The following is an 8,288-nucleotide window of genomic DNA, read 5'->3' on the forward strand; positions in this document are numbered from 1 at the left end:
GTGTTAACAAAAAGAACTTTGAAGTACTAAAACACTACATTGGAAATCATTTATTGTATGGCCACTGATAAAAAATAGTGACAAAATAAATGACAAAATGACACAAGTGACATTGTATTGTGTACATCTAAAGTATGAAATGAATGCTGTGGTGAATAAATAAATAATCACGAAATGTTTATATAAATGCATCTAAATGTGTGTCCCTATGGGTGTATAGATAAGCATTTATTTACATAGGGAATGAAGGGAATTCGATGTAATGAGCCCTCAAATTGATGACTAATCATGAATGCGTGTGTATGTGTGTAACAGTCTTTTTAATCTACAGCACAGCAAAAAGCACACTAGTGAGCCTTGATCTGCTGTTTGTACACATTTAGTAAATTAAAAGGCATGTTGCCGTAACAACGGAGTTAATTAGTTCAATAAATAATCATCAAATGTTTAAATATGAATACGTGTCCCCGTGTGTCTGAGCACTTTGTTCTGGCCTAGTTTCTAGGATGTCAGTTTAATCCACAAGCCCTGGATGCTGCTGGGCACTCCTGCTGAGCTCACTACATATAATATTCAAAATACCAACCACAGTTCAATTATTTAGAAAGAAATGTCTGGGTCAAAGGATGTGAGTGTTGTCTCGCTCTCTCGCTCTCTCGCTACAGACTTATTAACATACTGGCTATTTGTACGTTTGTTGCTGCATGAAACAAATGAAATGTCCCCAACGTGTTGTTCTTACGACCTTAAATGACTCTGCTGACTCATGGCAGACTGGGTTATTTATGCTCATAAGCTAATAAACATATGTACATGTACTTTCATGTGAATATGTGTAAACTGTCATGCTTGAACACGCGCAGACAGAAATGAACGCATTCAGACACAAGACAAGTCAAACCACACACACACACACACACACACACACACACACACACACACACACACACACACACACACACACACACACACACACACACACACACACACACACACACACACACACACACTGCTCTGATCTCTGTGCAGTCTGTGCAGCTTATTTACGACACAGCGCTCTGTGCTTGCCAGTCCCAGTGAAACTGGGGCAATGGGATAATCCCTGGTCAGATGTCAGTCATATTTAGGAATGGATGCCAACACTGTGTGCACAGCAAACAGCAAACCGTGCTCCGCGAGAGCGAGGATTACGAAGAGATGATGTTAAATACCAGCCTGGAGTCATTTCATATGCACTCGCTGGCTGCAAATGTGTTAATTTTATGACTCATATTATTTAGTTTCTTCTGTGAGTTGCAGGCAGAAACACTGGAAGGAGACGGTTTCACTGCAGGAATGACACAAACACATTTTTCTCTGATCGTTGCACAATCGGACCCAACAAGTGAGGAAATCAGGAAACTGTAGCTGGGAGGGTAGCAAAGAGTGTCCAATGAACCAGATTAGGATTTTATGTTATCGAGCTGAGTTAAACTGGCTTTTCTATGAAAATGCTTTAATTAACTGCAAAATATTATTGCAATGAATCATCAACCAGCGTCGTGGCTTTCAGGAATTATCTGGCCTCAAGATTTGCACACTAGATTTAATCAGACTATTTTGACATCATTTAAATGGAAAGCATTAAAAAGTAATTGATATTCTTTAGCAAAACATACCCCAAAAATTTTTTTTGTAAACATCAATAGCTTTTTCCATAGCTTAATTATTTATATTTTAGAAATTTGACATCAGCTCTGAGCACCGTTGTTGTGTAAACACACGACCAAATCGTAAACACAACTTTTCTGTTTTTACCTGAAAATGTAGTGTAAGTGTGGCCTAAGTTAAAAGGGTCATATTATGCATCCAAGAAACCCCAGATGTGAAGAAAGTGACAATCAAAGTTCCCTCCCTTTGACCTTCCCACAATTACGCAGCTCTGCTCTGGCACATGGCACCACGAGAATGTCAGAACATGTGAGGATGAAGCTCAAACGCCGACTCCCAAGGTTCCATAATAGGATAGTTGAAAACATGAGGTGGGAGACACAGGGGCAGACAGACACAGACACCTGACATATTTGGTCTAAATGCTTCCAGCTCATAGCAAGCATAGTTAATCATGAAAACTTGACAGAGATATAAATCTATCAAACTAACTGTCCAACATAAAAAAAACAACAGTCAATATAGACTGATTGTCTCTGTAGAAAGTCCAGGGAGAGTGGTTTTCCTTCTGGACCTGAGTTGCTGTGTTTCATGATGTTTCATGCTAAGAAGAGGAGGCTGTGACCTTTCACTGACCTTTCACCTTTTCCTGCTGTCAGCACTGAACACCGCTTCCAGAGAGAAAATAAAGAACTATTATCCGGGGTGTTCACAGTCGGTCCTGCAGGGCCGCCATCCTCCATGGTTCAGGTCGCTCTCAGCTTGCTTGGGCATTGTTTGTTGTGTCCCCCAGGGGTCTGTGTTGGGACCGAAACTATTTATTATTTATATAAGTGACATCTGTAAAATCTCTGAGATACTTTATTTTGTTTTGTTTGCTGATGACACATATTTTCTGTACAAGAGAGAATTTTTGATTTACAAATTAAAAAAGTAGTTTGCCATAAATAAGATATCACTAATTTGGGAATTATAAGGGGAAGACTGATGTAAAGTTATGATAGAGGGTAGTGGCTGATGGTGGGATTTGTCGTACGGCTTCACCCCTGCCACGCCCCCAAATGAGTCATCATGTATTTGTGTTGAGGACTGGACTCTGATTCTTCACACTTTGTGTTTCATGGCAAACATCAAACTTTGTGTGGTGGTTGGCATACATGCTCCGTTCTGGCTGAACCTCAACACGTTGAATGAGAATCCACATCTGATCACAGCCATATGATAGAACACATAACGCCACCTGCTGTAACAGGAAGTGGGGAGACGTGCACAAAAACCACGACATGTGACACATTCTGACGTGCGACGGGGTGCGACTCATGCGAGGACCCATTCAACGCTGCATGCAGCTTTAAAGATAACTTGGCGAATAATCTGAGGAAATCCAATAGGGTCCCCCCCCCACTTTCAGTGCTCGGACCCTAATGGTACTTTGTGATGCAAAATACAGTGAAATTCCTTAAAAATGTCTCCTAAATCTTGAAAAACTGTGTTAAAAAGTCAATGGATTCTTTGCAGCTTTCTAAAATGTGCTTAGTCGTTTCCTGGACCGGATTGGAGCCTCTTGCTGGCCACCTTGCTGTTTCACACCTCTGCATTAAAATGTCTTTTGTTATTCACAAGTATGAATTATTTCTATTTATATTCAGGGTATGAGGAAAAAAAACAAAAACCATGTTAGAATTGCGTCAAAATAATATAAAGATTTCCATCACAGCAGGCGGGGATGAGAAGACAGTGTGACAGATGAGACAAACATGTCATGATTTCAGTGCGTTCACACCGGCAAGAGAAAAATCCTTTACACTTACAGGAGATCAGCGACTTGATATTTTATTTATATTATTATTTCTGCATTATATCGTCTGATGTTATCCAATAAAAATGAGTCACACTCCATAACACACTGTTATTTCACTGTTGACTTCTTGTGAGGGTGGAAATGACGACAACAGTATTAATAAGTCACGTTTCTACTGCTGCGGCCTCCAAACATATCAAATCATTTCTACAGTGTCTTGGCATTTCATCATGTGAATATTTGATTTATCATTTTTTACACTGTTTGTTTTTGTTAAGTAAGGCTAATTTATTTACAAGAAAATGTCAGATTCAATTTAAGTAGAAAAGCTGGAATTCATTAGGTTTTTTTGTTTTTTGTTTTTTTAATGTTTGTGGCCGTGGGCCAAATCTCATATTACAAATTCAATAAAAGAAAAGTGTTAGTGATATTCTTTTGGCAGTCAGTTCTACATTATGTTCATTTGGCGCATAATGTTCAACAGCTTGCATTGAAACCTAAACCATATGGTGCAGTGACTTCTACAGTAATGTAGCTATTTGTGAAAATTCCAGCAGCCTTCAAGTTTTTACTAATTCCTTCTCCCAATATGGCATTGATATTGATGCCCCTGCTGCATCACTGAACTCTGTTCTGGTAGAACGGTTTCTATGAGGAGGAGTTTAGTTTTACACTTGTTATTGGCTGTAATGGACTGTCACATGGCCTCATGTTTGACCCCCTTCGTCTACTCTAACACACCAACAGAAGACCATACCTGGCCAACACCATGCAAAACACATAGAAAAGAATGAATGTACTCAAAATACAAGCAAGACGTGTCATTTTTTTTGCTCCTGCACCGTATAATAAATACTCAACTACTAACTTCAGATGAAATAGACTAAACTATTTCCATTCTGCTCATATTTGAAGTGCTGTTGTCTGTCTCACAGTCCCGAGGCTGACTTCTGTAGTTACTCATCGTTATACAACGAAGCATCTTGTAACTAAATAAAAACAAAAAAAAAAGAAAGACAAGATAAGGGGGTGAAATCTCACACATCCTCACCTACTTGTAGACCTGATGCGACGGGCCGCAGATGCCTGCAGAAGTTCACCACATTAACTCCTACGCAAATGCTGGCTCTTTCTCGTGCTACGTGAAATGTCACAGAGTCGAGGGCAGACAATCTCACCGAGGTCGAGACATTTCAGAAACTAATACCTCCCCTCACTTCTTCTGAAACGAGAGGAAGTCTCCTCTCTCTCTCCCTCTGAAAATGTCAAAACACCGGTGGATGTGCACGGCCGAGAAACATCCGCTAATACGTGTTAACCGAGGTGGTTCCACTTCTCTGTAAGAAGGGATTAAAATAATTAATTCACAACATTCAATACATCATGGTTTTTTGTTTTTTTTTGTTCTTCTTCTTTTCACCATTGTCAGTGATGTGTGGAATCTTAAGGTCAGCATGTGCACACCTTGCGGCATTTACTGACTGCAAACATGAATCTAAGAACTGGAGCACTCGGGGTACATCTTGAATCACACATGAAGCGCACACACACACGCACGCGCACGCACGCACGCACGCACGCGCACACACACACACACACACACGGAGCTGAGGACTCTGGTGTCTGCCTGACATCCCGGGGCTGCCATAGTTGGCAGATTTTAAACCGGATGGGTGCATCCAAGGAGAAAGTGCACAGCAGACAGTCCTGCACTGACACGTCTGACAATGAGGGAGGGATACTGGAGAACTCACTGGCCCATATATGCATTTGTAGTGTTTATTCATTCAAATTGTTCTTGTCTTTAAGTACATTTCATGTTTCATTGATAAGTGAAACAGCTACATATTATATCAAGTATGTACAAGCTTAAGATCTATAACAGTGAGGTTGAAACTGCTTGATTTGAGAGCAAACATCATTAATTGTCAATAGAGATTAATCTCATGAGTTAATTATTAGGCTTTACTTTTAGATTATTCTAAACAGGTAAATTGTGCATACAAATGTGTGCAAGACTTTATTTGTGCATTAATGGCACTAGTGTTAGGTTTGTCTTTTCCAGAATACTGTTGGAGTTATAGGTGTCAGTTTTATTCTTTGGTTGTTGTTGTTTTTTTCTTGTTTTTTTCATACAGGGCACCAGTTACAACAAGGCCTCAAGCTGTGATATGCTGCATTAACTGCTTTGAAATAAACCCTATTCAGCAGAATATCAATACACTGTTTGCCTTCATGAAAATGCTCTCAATGATTTCTGTCAATAAGTACTTAGATGACCACGTATTCTTCAAATTCCGCCATTCCGAATGAGCTTTTATATTTGTGGAATAAGGTGGTAGATTTTGTAGGTAACTAATACTGAAATAACTATTGCGAATGAAAAATGGGTAAAAGTAGGCACGAGCTACAGTAGTGAAAAAAAAAGTATCTACCATCAAGATATAAAGGAAAGCAGCTGTATTGCACCAACAACGTGCCAGCCTCATTTATACAATGTTTAAAGGTGAGAACAGAAAGCCTTCGTAGCATTTTGGGTTTGAGGTTGCATGAGAACTAACTGACATTATGGTAAATGTTTGGAATTTTGCAACCTAGTTTCTGAACGTCATCAGTAGGATTACATGCACAAAACATCGAGAAGGATGAAAAATGAATCTGATTCAGGAAGAAAATTGGGAAAGCACGGTGGATTTGTGAATGCGTCCTTTGGACCAGGGCTCGTCGATCATCATTTCTCCCCTCGTCTCACCATCTGGGTGGTGACCCAGAGAATGGGTTCCACTGTCGGGGAGTTACTTTTTGTCTGTGTGATGATTGAGGATTTCCGATTCGATCTTCTGCTCCCTCGCTCTGGGAAAAAGCCAGTTGAAGTGATTTTGAGAAAGTAGTGTGGGCTCAGTAGCTCAGAAAGTGTTTAAGGATCAACTGAGTGGAGGAGATCAAGACTTTATACCTCGGATGCTGAGCGTTGGACGGAGGTCTGAGCCTGGATATTGGACCCGGTGATCCCTCAAAGAACTATTTGACTTTTACGGTGGATATGTGACTTTTCACTGTGAGGTAGGCAAGTTGACTCATATCCTCACACCACACGTGGTTTTTTTTCTCTTTGACATTAAGTATTGTTCTACTTTTTAAGTATATAAACATAGTGAGTGAAAATGACAGGAGGGTTGAAGTTATAAATAGTTATTATCATTGCTTTGATTTTAATGTCTATGTTTTTAATGTTTTAACTTTGTATTTAATCACCTTTCTCATCGCTCTTGATAACTGTACATGTTTGTTAATGTAAAATCCTCTGAATCTTTGTGTTGTCCATGAAATAAATTGCTTTCTTGATCAGTGCAGATCAGTTATTTTAGTCCTAAAGTCAAAGAGGAATCTGAGAGGCGACTGTGTTTATTCATTCACTGAAACTGTGACAGGTCCACTCACTTCTTGTTTAAAATCTTCTTTTAGCTCAGCTTTTAGATATTGGTTCTTCTCTTCTTGACTGCTTTACTAGTTTTTATTTAAATTATTTCATGAGTTTTAATTCTGCTATGTGTTTTATTTGTTCTCCGGTCTGTGCGCAGCTCTTTGGTGAGCTGTGATGTTTTTAAAGTGCTTTATAAATATTGTTTAATTGAACTGAAACCGTCTTATTTTAATATTCTTGTTGTGTTCTTCTCTGGTACTAATGTCTGCCTTTTTGATAATTTTGCATAAGGTGTGTTATATGATAAATGAATGGCTTATATGGGAACTTTCCCTGTTTCTCAAAAGGATCGTAGTCTTATTTCTATTCATTTTTACCTAAAATATCAATAATTTGATTGATTATTGTAGAAAACATGTCTTTCCATACTTATTTATTATAATTTCACAAATTCCGACACGAATGATCATGGATCAATCATGCTGTCAGTGTCATATTTTGACAGTATGTTAAATATAAAACTAAATTCTGCTTAATAAGGAAATGTAGGCACAGTTAATGCAATTGTGTCCATTGAGCTACTCTCAACAGACACAGGGGCTCAGAAACATTTAGAGGAATAACCTTTTATAAACCAAAAATTTGTAATCAATCTTAGTTGGCATTCAAGGCTTTTAATTAAACCCTCATGTTTATTTTTTCAATATGTTAAAATGCAGTAGGAAAAGCCATCCCAAGTCACCCTCAGATGGTAAATCAGCATCCTGTGTGTGTACGTGAGAGCACGAAGGTATAGGAGATGCAAATTGTAAAAAATTAATCTGTCAAATTAAAGAGGGCTCTATATGCGCGTATAGACCCTTTTAATTTCAGACACTCACCTGCTGTGTGCCGCCATCCACTGCAGCTTCGGCTCTGCATGTGCCTTCCAGGAATTTACAGTTAATCACCTAAAAAAAAAAGAAAAAAGAACGACACACTGTGGCACTTTTCCAGACAATACATTAGAGTGTGATTATTGCGTCAAGTCTGTGTCAGTGCGCCACGGAGCAAAAGAGAGCATTAGAATATCCCCACTAATCTGTTTATGGCTTTTCTCAGGAGGAAATGTGGTATAAGAAGAATCCTCTCTCACATCCTGCTTATGTTTAAAGACGGCCACCGGCTCTTTCTAGAAATGGTAATTGCACTGCTGATAAAACTAATCTCCCTTGAACAACCTATCCAAATGTGAGGAATTATATGTCTGGAGAAGTGTGTTTTGAGGGTAATGGCTTGTGGGGTATAGTTAGCAATGAAAAACTGTGTTTTCCTCCTTGAAACAAGAACCATATAATCATGCTTGTTTCTCTTTGCATGATGACATTTTCAGTACTTTTTTCAACCTTGTTTCACAGTTTTGACCTTCACGCA

The sequence above is a fragment of the Blennius ocellaris genome (assembly GCF_963422515.1).
Source record: "Blennius ocellaris genome assembly, chromosome: 14".
NCBI lineage: Eukaryota > Metazoa > Chordata > Actinopteri > Blenniiformes > Blenniidae > Blennius > Blennius ocellaris.